This window comes from Falco cherrug (assembly GCF_023634085.1).
Source record: "Falco cherrug isolate bFalChe1 chromosome W unlocalized genomic scaffold, bFalChe1.pri SUPER_W_unloc_1, whole genome shotgun sequence".
In the NCBI taxonomy this organism is placed as follows: domain Eukaryota; kingdom Metazoa; phylum Chordata; class Aves; order Falconiformes; family Falconidae; genus Falco; species Falco cherrug.
The window spans coordinates 13,015,039-13,030,105 of NW_026599288.1; the positions used below are offsets into that span (position 1 = coordinate 13,015,039).

Genomic DNA, 15,067 nt, shown 5'->3' on the forward strand with positions numbered 1-15,067 from the left:
CTTTCTGATTCAAGCTATCCTGCAAGACTAAATGCTTGTGCTTTAAATCTTTACCTGACATTAAGTACTCGGGGGAGAGCATCTTAAGGGAAGGGATATACAAGCTCTGGCAAACTTCAACAAGTCACCTCCTGGTGGCAAAGCACCACAGAGGGCTAAAAAAAATACATTGCAAGGTCTCCCACAAGTTAATCAACCCCAACAAACACTCAGCAAAATATTTTTAAGTGCTAGTCCCAGAATTTTGGCATCTCAACAGGATACATGTTAGTCAAAACAGTTACTTTTCAACATTTGCAACAGTTTCTTATTCCAAGAGGTTTGGACCTCCTGTCTGTCCTTAAACCTCTTGCCAGCATCCACTTCTTTCACTTGAACAGCCAGCACTAACCTCCACCCTGAGCTTTATTCCAAACATAGTCATCACGTTGCAACACATCCAATTAGTTTAAAAAAATTCAGAGCAAACAAGTTGCATCTACAGCAATAGGTCTCTTACGAACCTTTGCGCTGTTAAGAATTTCTTCATTTCCTCTCAACAATTTTATTGGTGACTGATGTTTTTATCAGAATTTAAAGAACCTCCAGGCAGGAATAAGTCTTTGTACACCTGTGAAGCGCATCCACACCTGACTGCTTAAACTACTGCTCACGCTGCAATAACCTGGGTGTGAAACCTACAGGTTTAGAATGATATATATATAAATGGATAGCATCAAAATCGGTTCTCAAACCACCTGCATTTCTGCTGCAAACCAACAGCCACACACAAGGCAGAATGGCTGTCAGCAACATATCCCTGTGCTTAGATGATAATTGCAGACCTGTATTGCAACCATACTGCTGGGCAAATCAATCACTTTCTACCACCCCACCACAGGAGAAAGGAAACACAGAGAGTTTACCAAGGATCTGCGGTTCCTCGCACACTGCCTGGTTGCAACACTGAGTGAAGAATCCTACCTTTCCACTAGAGGTATTTCACAGGGATGAACTATAATGATATATGCTTTATGTTCTGGATCTGGACAAGAAAACCATAAGGAGCAAAAAGATTGCTTTTGATATTTAGGGGTGGAAAGATCATACTTCTCCATGCTAGAAGACATGTCAGCAGGACGCCAAAGACAACTCTGACATTTCTTGTCACATATGGTGAGCTAGGAGTGGGAATCCACATTAGTTTACCAAAGTCAAGATCTCATCTACACAAGACAGTCATACATTTTTTCATACGCCCTAAAGAACCTACTACTTAGCATACCCAGAAGACAAGCCTTGGACCACAGCTTAAGTGCACATCTACATTTAAAAACCTCAAACTGTAAACCAAACCTAGAGAAAAATGCAGAGCTTGTATTGCTATGTGAGATGAAGACACTAATATGAATGTACATGACAGTCTGGGCTCACTGTTTATATAGTGATCCATAAAAAGAAACTGAGACATTTCAGTTCAAGATGAAGTAAGGTGATACAAGGTAGTGGAGAAGCCAAAGGTCTCTGGTCCCCTATTTAAAAAAACACAATACAAAACCCCACCCTATGGCATAAATATTTTTCTTCTAGGTTTTGTCACTGCCTAGAGGACTAGAATGCCCGTTTTAAAAAAGAACGGATTTTGACAATTTTTAGTTGATTATGAAAGCTTTTACCTCTTTCCTGTGAGCACTTTAAGGAAAACAGAGTTCTTGACTGCAACACCAACACCTACATTTCCAAGGTCTGTAGCATGGAAGTGAGCACAGAACTCCCACCCAAAACAGGGCGCAGACTGGAATTCATAATTACCAGGACAGCTGCCTACACCAGCACATGTCCAAGATTTCCTCACCTACAACATAGCTAGTGAAAAAAAAGATGGCTAGTGGTGAAGTGCAGGTTTACCATGATGACACCTAGCCCCCTCCTGCCAGTCTTGAACAGTGATACATGATCAGCACATCAGACACCCAGCTGCATTAGCACTCACATCACTGGCAGACTCCTGGGAAACACAGAAGTGTGCCAACACCAAGCAGAACTGCTTGCACTAAAAGCTGAGTGAGTCAGTGCACTTCTCCCACCATATCCCCATGCTCAGGTAAGATTAACGACACTAAATCTTCTCTGGAGCATGAAGTCAGATAAGTCTGAACTTGACATGCCACTGACCTACTTTTCAGACATGCGCAACACCCACATCTCCCTCTAAAGGCAACAAAAGACAAGGTTGCTCAGCAATTTTGAAATGGTAGCACATGCTTTTAGCACACAGGAAGCTGATGACAGCTTAGAGCCAGCTGTGCACGTTAGGAAAAATCCCACTTTAGTTTCATGTGTAGCAAGCACCTAGGGCATTCAACGCTATAGATCACTCAAGACTCCACATGTTTGAATATATGTGTCTGTTAATTCCACTCGTTTGCCGGCAGGTGAAAGAGCATGGATGAAAGCTAATAATTTCTTTCTTGTAGCCCTCCTGTATCAGATTCATACCTTCTTGGATAAAATGTGCTGCCACTCCTTTAACTCTCACCTGCCTAGACAGGTGCATCCCTTTTCCTTAGAAGAAAAACACAAAATAAAATTACATTTTATCCCTCCCAATGCACGCCAGCTGTACTTGTAAAGAGGTAACAGGCTCAGTCTATTTTGCCCTAATAAGGAATCAGACAAAACAACTAAGATTTGGACAAAATGCACATTGTTCAACTAACATGACTGACTAGGATTCAGAAGAGAGAAATATGTAGATCATACAGGTGATGCACAGTGAAAAGAAAATCTAACCTTGCAGATTATGTAAAGTTTAGATAATCTAGTTTATATATAAAACCCCCCTGAGACTACTCCTTTCCTCCTCTATGCCATTCTTTATGAGGAATTACCACACTCTCTATCATTACTTAGTTTTCATTTTATTTCTTAAAACATATGCATGTATATGCTACAAATACAGCAATTCAGGGCTATATAATGCACGACTATGTCTGCAAGCTATAGCTGAAACCACTTCCGTGGCTTTTCAAGCCAGATAAAACCACTGGTACTATACAAAATAAAGGCTAGAAACCGAGCTCCTGCTTTGAAGGGTTTACGGATTTAGAGCCACACCATGCACTAAAGAAAACCTTTAAAGCTGTACCTAGTTCTTGTGTGTGTTAAAACTACTAACAACTTCAACAATGGTATATTCAGCCATGAGCCAGCAGTCCAGCTGAGAACTCCCTCCCTTTCATCTCCAGAAGACTCATCCTCCCCAGCATGAGGAGAGTGCTGGAGATGGCAAGTTGGTTCAGCTGAAGTCCTCTGCAAAAGTTTCAGAACATCTCTCTTGTATGAGCAGTACATATCACAGGCTGAGAAACTTGGCCAAAACTCATTTATTTGTCAAACAAGTAGAGAGACAGATAACATCTCCATAAACATCCTTTAGAGTTTCCAGGAATCACTACAAGCCCTCCACATTCCATTAAGGCCATTAAACAACCACCTCAACACTAACACTAGAAGGCAGGACCAAACAGGCAAAGGTACCATAAGGAGCTGCACAAGCCTAATCATAAGCCGCACGTATTGAATGTCTGTTAAACTATGTTTCCACCCCAGGTATCCCAAGACCTCCAAGTTCGACTCCCACCCTGCTGTTCCTGCCAAATGAGTTTTAGACTCTGAACTTTTTAATTACAATTAAAATGCTAATGCAGGTGGAAAATGAAAGAAAGAGCCATCAATCAACATTTTCATGTGTAAAAAAAAATAAGAGGCACAATCATAGCTTGCAGCTTTTCAAAGACACTGCAAACCAGCCCCACAAGCAGGCAAACTACCTGGTTAGTGCCTTTAAACAGAAAATAGCCTGGGAACCTCCAGACTTACTGTCCGTAGAGCTATTCTGCATCACCAGCAAAATTCTGGACATCAGCAGATTTCTTTACCCAGTTTAATCAGCAAGCAGGACCTAACTGACCTACATCAGGTGTTTGCTCTGGGATGGGAAGGGAGAGGGTGGTGCTCGCTAACTAGTGAGTTTCCTGATGTGAAACCCCTGGTTTCTGTACACCACTTGTTTCTTGAACCTGACATATCAGTTATTAGCGAAACAAAGTTATCTGATAATTCCCTTATTCTACATAGAAATATCAACTTGGAGCATCAATATTCTCAACAACTCATATGTGCTAAAACAGCAGAAGCTACTTATTTTTTTCTGAGGTGGGGGGAGAGGCAGAGATTGAGAGAGACAGCACCTATACCACAGCAAATTAATTTTAGGAATACTCTCTTACAGATAAAAAGAATTGGCTGAGTGAGCCTAACAACCTACAATGAGCAAAAACACACTCAAGCTTTATTCAGCTCCACAACAAACACATAAAAATGTAAAGACAAAATTGTGAGCACATGGCAATATAATACTCTGCTTGAAGTCCCTTTGACAGTGTAATTTTAAGTAGCTCAGTTCCTCTTGTTGTGAGGCACGAGAGATCACTTGGAGACCACAGCTTAGATGAAAAATGATCTTAAATTTACTCATATTTGACAACTGACTGAAAACTAACTCACAGGCAGGACAAAGACAAGATGAAAGAAATACCGACACTTTTCTGGAAAGCTAGCAGAGACATAAAAGCAGACGCTCAACAGGGTAACTGGCATCCCAGAGAAGCAGTCTACCAAAAACCCTTGAGAACCAAAACATCTTCACACACTGGTCAACGTTTGTCTTTCAAGCTGGGGACACGGGTTACACCACGCATCTGAGTTGCAAAGAAACTCTGCTTAAAACAGTTATTTATGGGCTCTGCAAGGAAAAGAAGCTCTTACTTTAAAGGAGGGCACCTTCAGCACAGAGTTTTGAAGCTCCGGCCACAGGGCTGAATGAAGTTTGAGCTCTTTCAGCAGACACCGAGCTGCTTCTGGGCAGCCTCCGAGCCCGCGCAGCCCAGCTGACCGGCCGGAACGGATCCTGCTCTTTGGCAGCTTTACAGCACGGGATGTCACTCCACGATCTTACCGCCGGTACACGGTATTTTTAAACAATTACCGAGAAACGCCTGGAGAGGGGAAACGGGAACCAAAACTGCTGTTGTAGCCAATGACACCACCGTCCTCAGGCACGGTCAAAGATCTCCACAGCCTCCCCGGCACCGCCTGCGATGAAGGCCATCTCAGACCCCGTTGTACCCACGCTGAGGGGAGTCACTCCCGTCCCGCCAGCTCCAGCCGCGCTTCTGCCCGCTCCCGGCCCTGACCCACACGGCAGCGGAGGAGAAGATGGACACCAGGCTGGAGACCCCTGCCCAAAGCTCCTTCCCACCCAGGGCCAGACGCGGCTGCCTATAGCAATGTCCCCGTGCGGGGCCGCTGCGACCCTGGCGCTGCCCGAGACTCCAGCCGGGGCGTCCACAGTCACATCGGTGGCGGTCTGTCAGCACTGCCACTCGCCGGTGACCGTGGTGGACCACCACCGCGGGACCTGTCACCTCCCACCATCACCTGTCGATGACAGTGGTGGTCGACCACTACGGAGGAGCGATGGTGGGAGGTGACGGACAACGGCCACGGCGGGTCCCGTGGACGCCCGCTCCCCGGTACCTGTCCTCTGAGACACTGATGACTCCATCCTCCTTGGGCACTATCGCTGCCATGTTCACCACCTCCTGCGAGCCCTCCACTTTGTTGAGCAGGAGGGGCTTGCGGGTCAGCGCCTTGGGCTGCGGCTCCGCCGCCATGGGCGCCGCGGGGCCGCCGGGCTCCACCGCTGCGGCCGGGGGAGGCTGCAGCCGAGGGAGGCAGCCCGCACCGCCAAGGCGGAGGAGGGACTTGCCGGAGCCTGGCGCCGCCGCGGGCTCCCTGGGAAGCAAGAAACAACGCGGCGGCAGCACCGCCCCCAAGCCGCGGTGGTCTGAGGCGGGGAAAATGGCGGCCGCCCGCTGCCATCGCGCGGTATGGGGCTGCTGCGCCGCGCCTTCATGAGGGAAACCTGCCGGGCAGGCGGCGTTTTAAACGCACGTCTGCTTCAATGGCCGCCGTCCCGGGGGCGCGGGCTGCCCGGGCCGAGCGCTGGTGCTTCTCAGGGGCAGCCAGATAATCCTGTCCCTCTCCTGACAAACGCCTGGGGCTGGCTCGGTCGGCACGTTAGGCTGCTTTGCTGCCGCCCCGTCGTCACGCTGCGGTGAACCCTTTTGCGAAAGAAAAGGGAGTAAAGATGAAACGGGGCGACTGCTTCCCTGTGTTTACATTACTTTTTCCTCTCTGCGTTTACCTTGGGGCTAGAGGTCAGCAGGTGAGGTAAAGACGAGATTTTTGCTGCTACATCGGACAGCAGGACCTTGTCGTATTCACATCTCTCTAGTATTTTCTGCACAACGTTTACATAACGATTTCTACGTGAATTTCAGTATTCAGTGTTGAAAATGGGTGAAATAAAGCGCGGAGGCAGCTGGGCTGGTGGGGGCTGGCCGCAGGGATTCACCCCTGGAGAGCTTGTTCCTGAGGGGAAGGCAGCAGGCTTCCAGCAGCTCATTTTCTGCAAGATGCTACTGCTCGCCTGCCTTTCCCGATGGATTCATCGAGATCCAAGCAGATCAAATCACTTGCGCAAAGCTCTGTGCTAAAGCCTGTGAAAAGCACCTCCAGGAGGTGTACACCAGACTTTCATAATCTGTCTCAAAAAGATTCTGGAAAATCATGTTCGGTGTCTGAAACTGTAACCCTGCATCACAGAACTAGTCAGCCGATTGGGAAGCGTTACTTCAGTTGTAACTTTAAATTTACCCACACTAAGCCAATGAGTAGCAGTTCTTCATGAAAAAAATCAGATACGAAAAACTTGGAGATCAGGAGTTTATTTTTTTCTCTGGGAGTAACATACAACAGTGTCAGCAACAGAACAGGCCCTCCTTGCCCGGTTGGTTGGCAATGTTGCCTATGTACTAATAGGCAACAGAGGAAAAATATAGTAAATTTTTGGGGGCAGAAACTAAATTTTCACAATGTTTAGTAATCTCTGATATACTAAACAAACAGGCAGTATCTGCAGGAGAACAGCACAACATTTAAGCTATACTCTGCTCAGCCGTCAGAGCATCCTGTGGAGGGAAAGGTCCAGACAGAAACAGCCAGTGGCTTGTAAAATGGCTTATAGGACATGAATCTGCAGTCTCAAAGTATTTCCCAGAGGATGTGTGATTGCACTAGATAATATCTCTTTCTTGCAGTTCTTAGACAGGAACTAATACTAAAGAGGCAAAGACCAATCCTTGTACCACTATGGATGAACCTGTGGTCATAGGCTAGACCTACAGATAGAAATGCACATCTTGCAACTTGATGAGACGTGATATTCTTTGAAGATGTGTATATACTTGATAGTTTTCAGAATGGACATGTATCTAAATGTTTTTTAGAACTGGCAAGGTCCGCTGTCTTTGCAGTTGGTTGCATTCAAGACTGGGCACTGTGACTGGGCTGACAGATAAATGGGGGCTGAGAGTATGCTGGAGACAACAGACTGCAGGCTCTTCAGAGACCCAGAATACTTTTTGCCAAACAGGCCTTTAAGGAAGCAGGTAATGGAGAAAATTAGTATCTTAATAAACAGCCATGGTTCACGGGACTGGAAGTAGGTCCTTTGTATCCCCCAGATTAGCTGGATTTTTTTCAATTGCATATGAAGACATATTACATTTCCCTATTTGTCTCTCCTATATCCTTAAACAGTTTCAGGTCCAACACTACTCCTTCAAGGTTTGAGACACTGGAGGAAAATGCTGAAAGGTGGGCGTGCATTTTGAACCAAAGCCAAATAATATGCTGAAATAAAATACGGATTTTTTTATAAAGGTTTGATCTTTGGAAGTAAGTTACCCATTGGGGAAATGAAAAAAAAAAACCACCAACAAAAAAAAACCACAATGCAAGAGAGGCTCCAGCTGCCATGATAAAAATCTTAAGGGCATGTTCTAAAGCTTGTCTGTAATGGTGACTTCCTCTGCAAGACCAGGAAGGTGTGTGAATAATAGAAAGGTATCCTGAAGTCTAGTACATCACTTTACCAGGTATGCAAACCTGAGGTCAATGCTCTACTCTCCCTTATATGGGAAATATGGGTGGGAAATTATTGCACACCAAAGCAGTTTTGCTATGACTGAGGGAAGAAAAAGTAATGCATGGAAACCTGAGGAGAGGAGGAAGGGAAACAGAGAAGAAAGAAAGATTTCAAAGTGAGATGGGAACCTGGAGCTTCCTCCTGCATTCCACCCGACAAGCTAAAAGAATATTATCGTAATGGTAGGAAAAGGCAGTGAAATTAACAACAAAACCTGAGTGTTCTCACAGATCTACTGTTGTCACACACAGTTCAACAAAAACTTTTAAAAAAACAATTTCCCCATAGTGACAAAAACTAATGGACAAAAAGACTTCAAGTTAGAATCACTGTAGACATCAAGTTTAATGAGTACCTATAGAAGCAAAATTAGAGTACTTTAGAAAAGTGTTTCCCCACATAATTGAAAAAAAAAATATCAAGAAAATAAATCTTATAAATACTTCCTAGCAGATTGTTTTCCATTTCTTGTCATATCTTTTAGGTTAAATTGTGTGGATTAAAAACATTGCTAGGACCAAAAGCAAGACAATTTAGTAATTTAATTTGATGCCAAAAAAAGCAAGATTATTCAGTTCTTTTTCTACATTTAAAAAAATTGTAGGGTTAAGAATTATATGGTGCTCCTCTGGTATGTGCTTTTTGCAGGAAATCACAAAAATTACATGTAAGGAAATTTATATGATGACATAATTTAAAGGTTCTTTTTCTTCTTAACATAAATTCTGAATTTGTAGAAAGCGTGGTTACTCGTATGGATTATCTGAACTTTCTTGGAAGAGTATATCCATCAGAGTGAAAAACAAGCTGAAAAATACAGCTTACTTTATATCAAGTTATTATTACCTCATCCTTGTTTCTTAGCATCATTTCTCTTGCTCTGCGTTTTGCTACGCCACCATGGTAAATCAAACATCCTTCCCTCTCTTAGTTTTGGTCTTTATTTTCTTGATGCGGGTTGACTTTCACTCTTTTGATATGGATAGAGCAGAATTAGGCTGTCTGCTTATGAGCAATTAACAGTGGCTCATGCATTCATGTACAGGGTGACAACAGAAGACCTCTGGTTTGAACCGATGTGTTTACACACAGTGCAGCCACCTTCCATGCCCTCGTACCACACCGGAGCCTTGGAGCAAGGACTTTCTCCAGTTCCTCATCTGCAGTCTTGTTTGAAGCTTAGCAGTTGGAATTCCCAATCTTCTCTGGCAATTTGCTTTAAACGCTGCTCTCTGGCTCCATCTTCTGTTTTGTTGGTTGATTGGTTTGGGGCATTGATTCTAAAAAAAATATTTATTTTGGTATATCAGGGTGAGATTCTTCTGAGTCTTACAAATAAAATTTGTTTTAAAACGTAGGTAATCACGCCTTTTGTGACAGTTCAGACAAGCAGGAGAGAATCCCGACCTGCAGGTGAACAGCGTGATCCAGAGAGGACGGAGCTGGAGGGTCTCCAGCTCTGCTGTCAGCCCTTTGTTTAGATACTGCTGTCTGCAAAGTTGTTACTTCTGTTAAAAGAGGAGGGGAAATCCCTTAGTCAAACAGCACGATACATTCTGTTCTAGCGTCATTGAAACTGTTCTGCAATATTATCATCATTACATGATCTGACAACATAGTGACATACTTGGATACCTTTCAGCTAAAACTGGTAACCGTTGCGGCCACTGAGTGGGTGTAGGACAATTTAATAAACAGGGTAGCCTCTTTGTGAATACTAAGAAAAACAGGCCTTTTATAAAGTGCCCAACAAGAAGAAGAGTACTATTAACAATCCCAAGAACAGGCCTTTTATAAAGAAAAAATATTTTATTGCAATTAAAATTTAGGCCCAAACTATACAACACGTGCCTTTCTGAGCCATTAAGTAATCTGATTCCAGTTGCTGTCAGTCTGCAAGAGGGGAACTAGTGTGGGAGTGAAACTGCACTTTGACTGATTCAGTGCTTAAATTTAAAACTGCTCCACTGACAGCAAACCAGATTACGCCTTCTGGGGCCTCTTCCTCCATTGCCTCTGCAAAACCAAAGAACTTATATACACAAAAGATAACCACATAAAAAAGCTAAAATCACTTTGCAACAAGTAGAGCCTCTCAATAGCTGTTGAATGTGCAAGTGTTTTATTCTCTCCCATGCTTTTCTTCTCTGCCTATTTGCAAACTAAATGTTTTCCAGCTTTACAGTATACAGGATTTACAATTTCTTCAAAACTTGCACTTCTATGCCATGCAAAAACGCATACTTAAAATTCTCTCCTTCTTCTGTTTTGTCAGCAGTGATAGCCTGTGGATAACTGGCTAGCTGAAAAAGGTCACATAGACATAGTCCAGCTGGCTGGACAAAAATGCACATCGCTCTCAGCTTATCTGAAGTAAAGCAAAAATACACTGTCCTTGGCTGTTCTTGTTATACAATAACAGGAAAATTGCGGTCGGTAAAGAATGTTGCAGGAGGAAACAGATAACTACAGAAGAGAAACTAGGGGCGGGCTTGGTATTTAGGCAACTAACCAATAATGAGCTTAACTTTTGTAATATGTATGAGCTAATTATAACAAGGCATAAAAGGTGACTGTAAGGGACAATAAAGAAAGTCTGCTGATCACTCATATTGAGTGACTGTGTCTTCCCTCCATCGCGACAATAGCCTTCATAAGATAGTTACTGAAAAATATTTTTAATTTGAGATGCTACATCATTCCTCGAACCATGTGGGAAAAAAATATAGATGAGCTCTTTATATAGAAAGGCAAACTTCACAGAGCAAAAATGTTCTGTGGAAAATTCGCTTGTCCATCTTGCTTAAAAATACAAAAGCTGTTATAAAAATGCACCCTCAAATTTAGATATTGCTCCTTATTTTCCTCTAGGTATTTATCAGTCACACAATGAACAGTACTGCCTATCACATTTCTGTTAATAAGCCCCACATGCTCATTATGACAGTTTTCTTCTATGTTTCATTAGTTTTGTTTTATGCAGGCATTCAGAAAATTATGACCTACCAGAAACATGCTTGAATCTGCTCTAGGTCAAAGTTACGGAGAAAAAAGTTAGCTTTAAAAAATATGCATGGCACTATCACTGTGCAGCACCTTATTGAGAAGAAATACACTCATTTTTAGCTGCCATGCAAGTGCTGTCAGCTTTGTAACTGACTGTGAACATGTGAAAACAAAAAGAGTGATGCTGTGTCAGTGTGTGGGCTGCAAATGAGAACTCCTGGCTCATAGATTTTGCCCCATAAGCAGTTCTGGCATTGTATGCAGTCTTATTGCTGTTTCCTTTGTCCTCATTGATCCTGCTATAGTATTACTCACATTTTGGGCTCCCAACTTGCTGTAAAAAAACCTCTGTAATTTAATTCACTGTCTTTTTGGTGGAACTTTCTGACCACTAATTCTTCTAAGCTCATTATTCTTTTATTTTTCTAGGTCTCAGAACTTCAAAACTTTCTTTTTTCCTAAATCTTCTTTCCCTCCATGATATTGAAGAATCACGGAGTATCATCAATAAATACATTTTCTATTTGGAAAATGCATTAAAATCACCTATATAACCTGCTTGAAGGATAAATAAATTTATCTTAAATAGTGCACGAACTATATGAAAGCTTTGAAGTATTTCCTCTTCTTTCATCTAAAGTGTGCAGTTAAGAACATGTCCAGGGAATATCAAGGAACATTTTCTTGCAACAACTTTTGTCTTTCAGCTTTTTTTATTATTATTATTTTCTCACCTTTACTACACATGGGCCTACAATAGATGTTGTTAGGCTGACAAAATGCTTTCAACCATCTGAAACCTCGTGAAGTTCAACAAGGGTAGGTGCAAGGTCCTGCACCTGGGTCAGGGCAATCCCCCATATCAGTACAGGCTAGGGAATGAGTGGATTGAGAGCAGCCCTGCAGAGAAGGACTTGGGGGTACTGGTAGACAAAAAATTGGACATGAGCTGACAATGTGCGCTTGCAGCCCAGAAAGCCAACTGAATCCTGGGCTGCATCAAAAGAAGTGTGTCCAGCAGGTCAAGGGAGGTGATTCTGCCCCTCTGTTTTGGTGAGACCTCACCTGAAGTACTGAGTCCAGCTCCTGGGTGCCTAGCACAGTAAAGACATAGACCTATTGCAGTGGGTCCAGAGGAGGGCCACAAAAACAGTCAGAGGGCTGGAACATCTTTCCTGTGAAGAAAGCCTGAGAGAGCTGGGGTTGTTCAGCTTGGAGAAGATAAAGCTATAAGGGAGACCTTATAGCAGCCTTTCAGTATATAAAGGGGGCTTATAAGAAAGAGACAGACTTCTTACCAAGGCCTGTAGTGACAGGACAAGTGGAAATGGTTTGAAACTGAAAGAGTGTAGGTTGAGACTGGACATAAGAAGGAAAATTTTTTATGAGGAGGGTGGTGAGGCACTGGCACAGGTTGCCCAGAGAAGTGGTGGATGCCCCATCCCTGAAAGTGTTCATGGCCAGGCTGGATGGGGCTTTGAGCAACCTGGTCTGGTGGAAGGTGTCCCTGCCCATGGCAGGGGGTTGGAACTAGTTGATCTTTAAGGACCCTTCCAACCCAAACCGTTCTGTGATTCCATGATTAAACACTGGTTTTTGCTTACTAATACTGAAAGTACCTTAGAAACAGGAACAAAAGACTATTTAAATAATAATAAAAAAAGTCTGATACAACTTATGGCCAAAAAGATCCTACCAGTGCTACTGCTAACAAAGTTCTAGCATCATCATAATACGCATTTTTCAATAGAAAGTTTCTGGAGCTGGGCAGTTTTCTTAGTCAAGACATTTTGTAGATTAGCCCTTACTTGCAATTGCATGGAAATCTCCACATTGTACAAAACAAGTGTCTGGATCTTTAAAAAAATAGGTAGGCCCTCACTAAAGCTGCCAATTTTTCTCAATGCAGACCTATAACAAAAGATTGCTTTAAAAGCTTGTGGTTCCTGAAGCAGGGTGACTGAGCTCATCCTTTCTGTGGAAAGTGATTCCTGCAAAGAAGTCCTGAGAAGCAGCTTGAGAGCAAAATAGCAGAAATTTCAGTGTATACATGGACTTATGACTCAGTACAATAGGTGTGTTCAAGGAGTTTAAAAACGAATCCTAGACTGTCTTGATCAAACTTTTTTATGTCTTATTCTGTGCAAGTGTTACGAGTCACCTTCACTTTAGCAGGTAAGTCAGCATTTCTGGTCATCACTGCAGGAAGGCATTCCTCAGCCTTTGAGCACATATATACATCCCAGTGATGCCATGCTTAGATGGGCACTTTCGTGGATAGTGTGGAGCATTTGGTTCCCTGATTACCTCATGGCTATTACTGATAAGCATCATTTTTATTCTAGATTATAGCCAGAATGTCCAATTGCTTGGAACATCTTGCACAGTAGTAGGCCCATATGTCTATAGTCAGAATCTACAGCGTGCCCTTTGAGTTTGAAGAGAGAACCATATCTGAGTCAGGTTTAGCTGCTTTGGGGAGACATCCTTTAGGACAAGAGTTGGAGAGGAAGCACTGGCCTGCGGCGAATGAAGAGACGGGATGCAGCTTGATGCAAGCAAATGTCAATTTATTGTTCAGAAGCACGCGGTTTTATACACTTTCAGAAGCTGCGCGTTTTAAACAGATTGGTTCTCGAAGCTAAGCATTGCATACTAGGCAATCCCCGATTGGTGGTTAACTACCAGCAATTAACAGCAAGGTGTTACCTTTCCTTGGCGATGGCGCCATCCGTCTCCCACTCCCCTGTGCTCTGCAAACATGCCCCATCATGTTAATTGTTGTCTAGACAAGCTCGAGCACATTCCCCTCAGCTAACTGATTGCCACGCATGGTCCTAGTTTCCAGACGGCTCCTGCATCTCCCCCTTCCTGTTGCACAAAAGAACCCCTGAAACCGAGCAAAAACAAGGCACAAGTAATAGAACAAATAAAAAACCAACTAAGACATATTATCAATGTCAAAATAACCCACTGTCTTTGTTCCGTACAGTTTTACAATTTCCCCTTTTTGTTTTTGAACAGCTAGTACCAGGTTTGCCATGTTCTGCAGGGCCCTTGCAAACAGGACAGCAACCAAGGTAACAGCAAACAAACAATACTGCCAATTGAGTGAATGGATGCCAAAAAGGCTGACATTTTCTCAGATTTTGGTAACATGTTGCTGCAATGGGGCGCCTAAAATCCACGCAGCACATACCATCAAAATCCTCACAGCCATGTCCCTGAACCAACAACAAAAAGCAGTGGCAATTTTGACTCACATTCTTAACTGCCTACCAAACAAGGTGATTTAACTCTTTAATGCTTTCCCTGCTGTTACTCTGGATAAGAGAAGAACCGCTGCGACACGTTCCCATCATAGCCTCCTACTACATTAGCATCCACAGAAAGACAATTATCGACATTCAAAGTGTAAACAATATCAGCTTCTTTTGGATTAACATTATACATAGGTGGAAGGGCACACCAAACAAGAACTGGTTCAGTCAAAAAGTTCGAAACATAGCATGCCTTCTCTGAACATACCTCTGGGGTCATTCCCCTCATTCCCTCTCTTTTTTATGCAAAGAGAAACACTTTTACCATAACAGAGAAGCCCCTATTTACATCTGAGCCCGGACACAAACCGCAGCTGTATGCTCCACCAGGCTCAGGGCAGAAATCGTTCATGTAGTTACATAGCTATATATCTCTACAAGCGTGCAGACACCTATTAAACACTAGATAACCATGTTTATCTTTCCTAGTCTCCTTCACAATACCCAGCTGTTCTCTCATCTCTTCTTAGGTCAGACATTCTCCAGTTTCCTCTCCTACATCTCTCTTCAGACATTCTCTATCCTCCTCTTTTTTGCTTGTTAATTGCGACAAGGCAAAGGTTGTGTGTAGCTGGGTGACCATGACCTGATTTATGTGACAATCAACTAAACACTGAATACAGGAAAAAAAGGTATGGGAGACATA

General features: G+C 43.2%; 1 long non-coding RNA gene across 1 annotated transcript; it reads right to left on the reverse strand.

The window, feature by feature from the left end:
• Nucleotides 1-1,362: 1,362 nt before the first annotated feature.
• Nucleotides 1,363-10,541, reverse strand: LOC129734940 (uncharacterized). Its single transcript, XR_008730467.1, has 2 exons — nucleotides 5,581-10,541; nucleotides 1,363-5,136 (listed from the first exon to the last, which is right to left on the reverse strand). It is a non-coding gene; the product is annotated as an uncharacterized LOC129734940 (long non-coding RNA).
• Nucleotides 10,542-15,067: the final 4,526 nt, after the last annotated feature.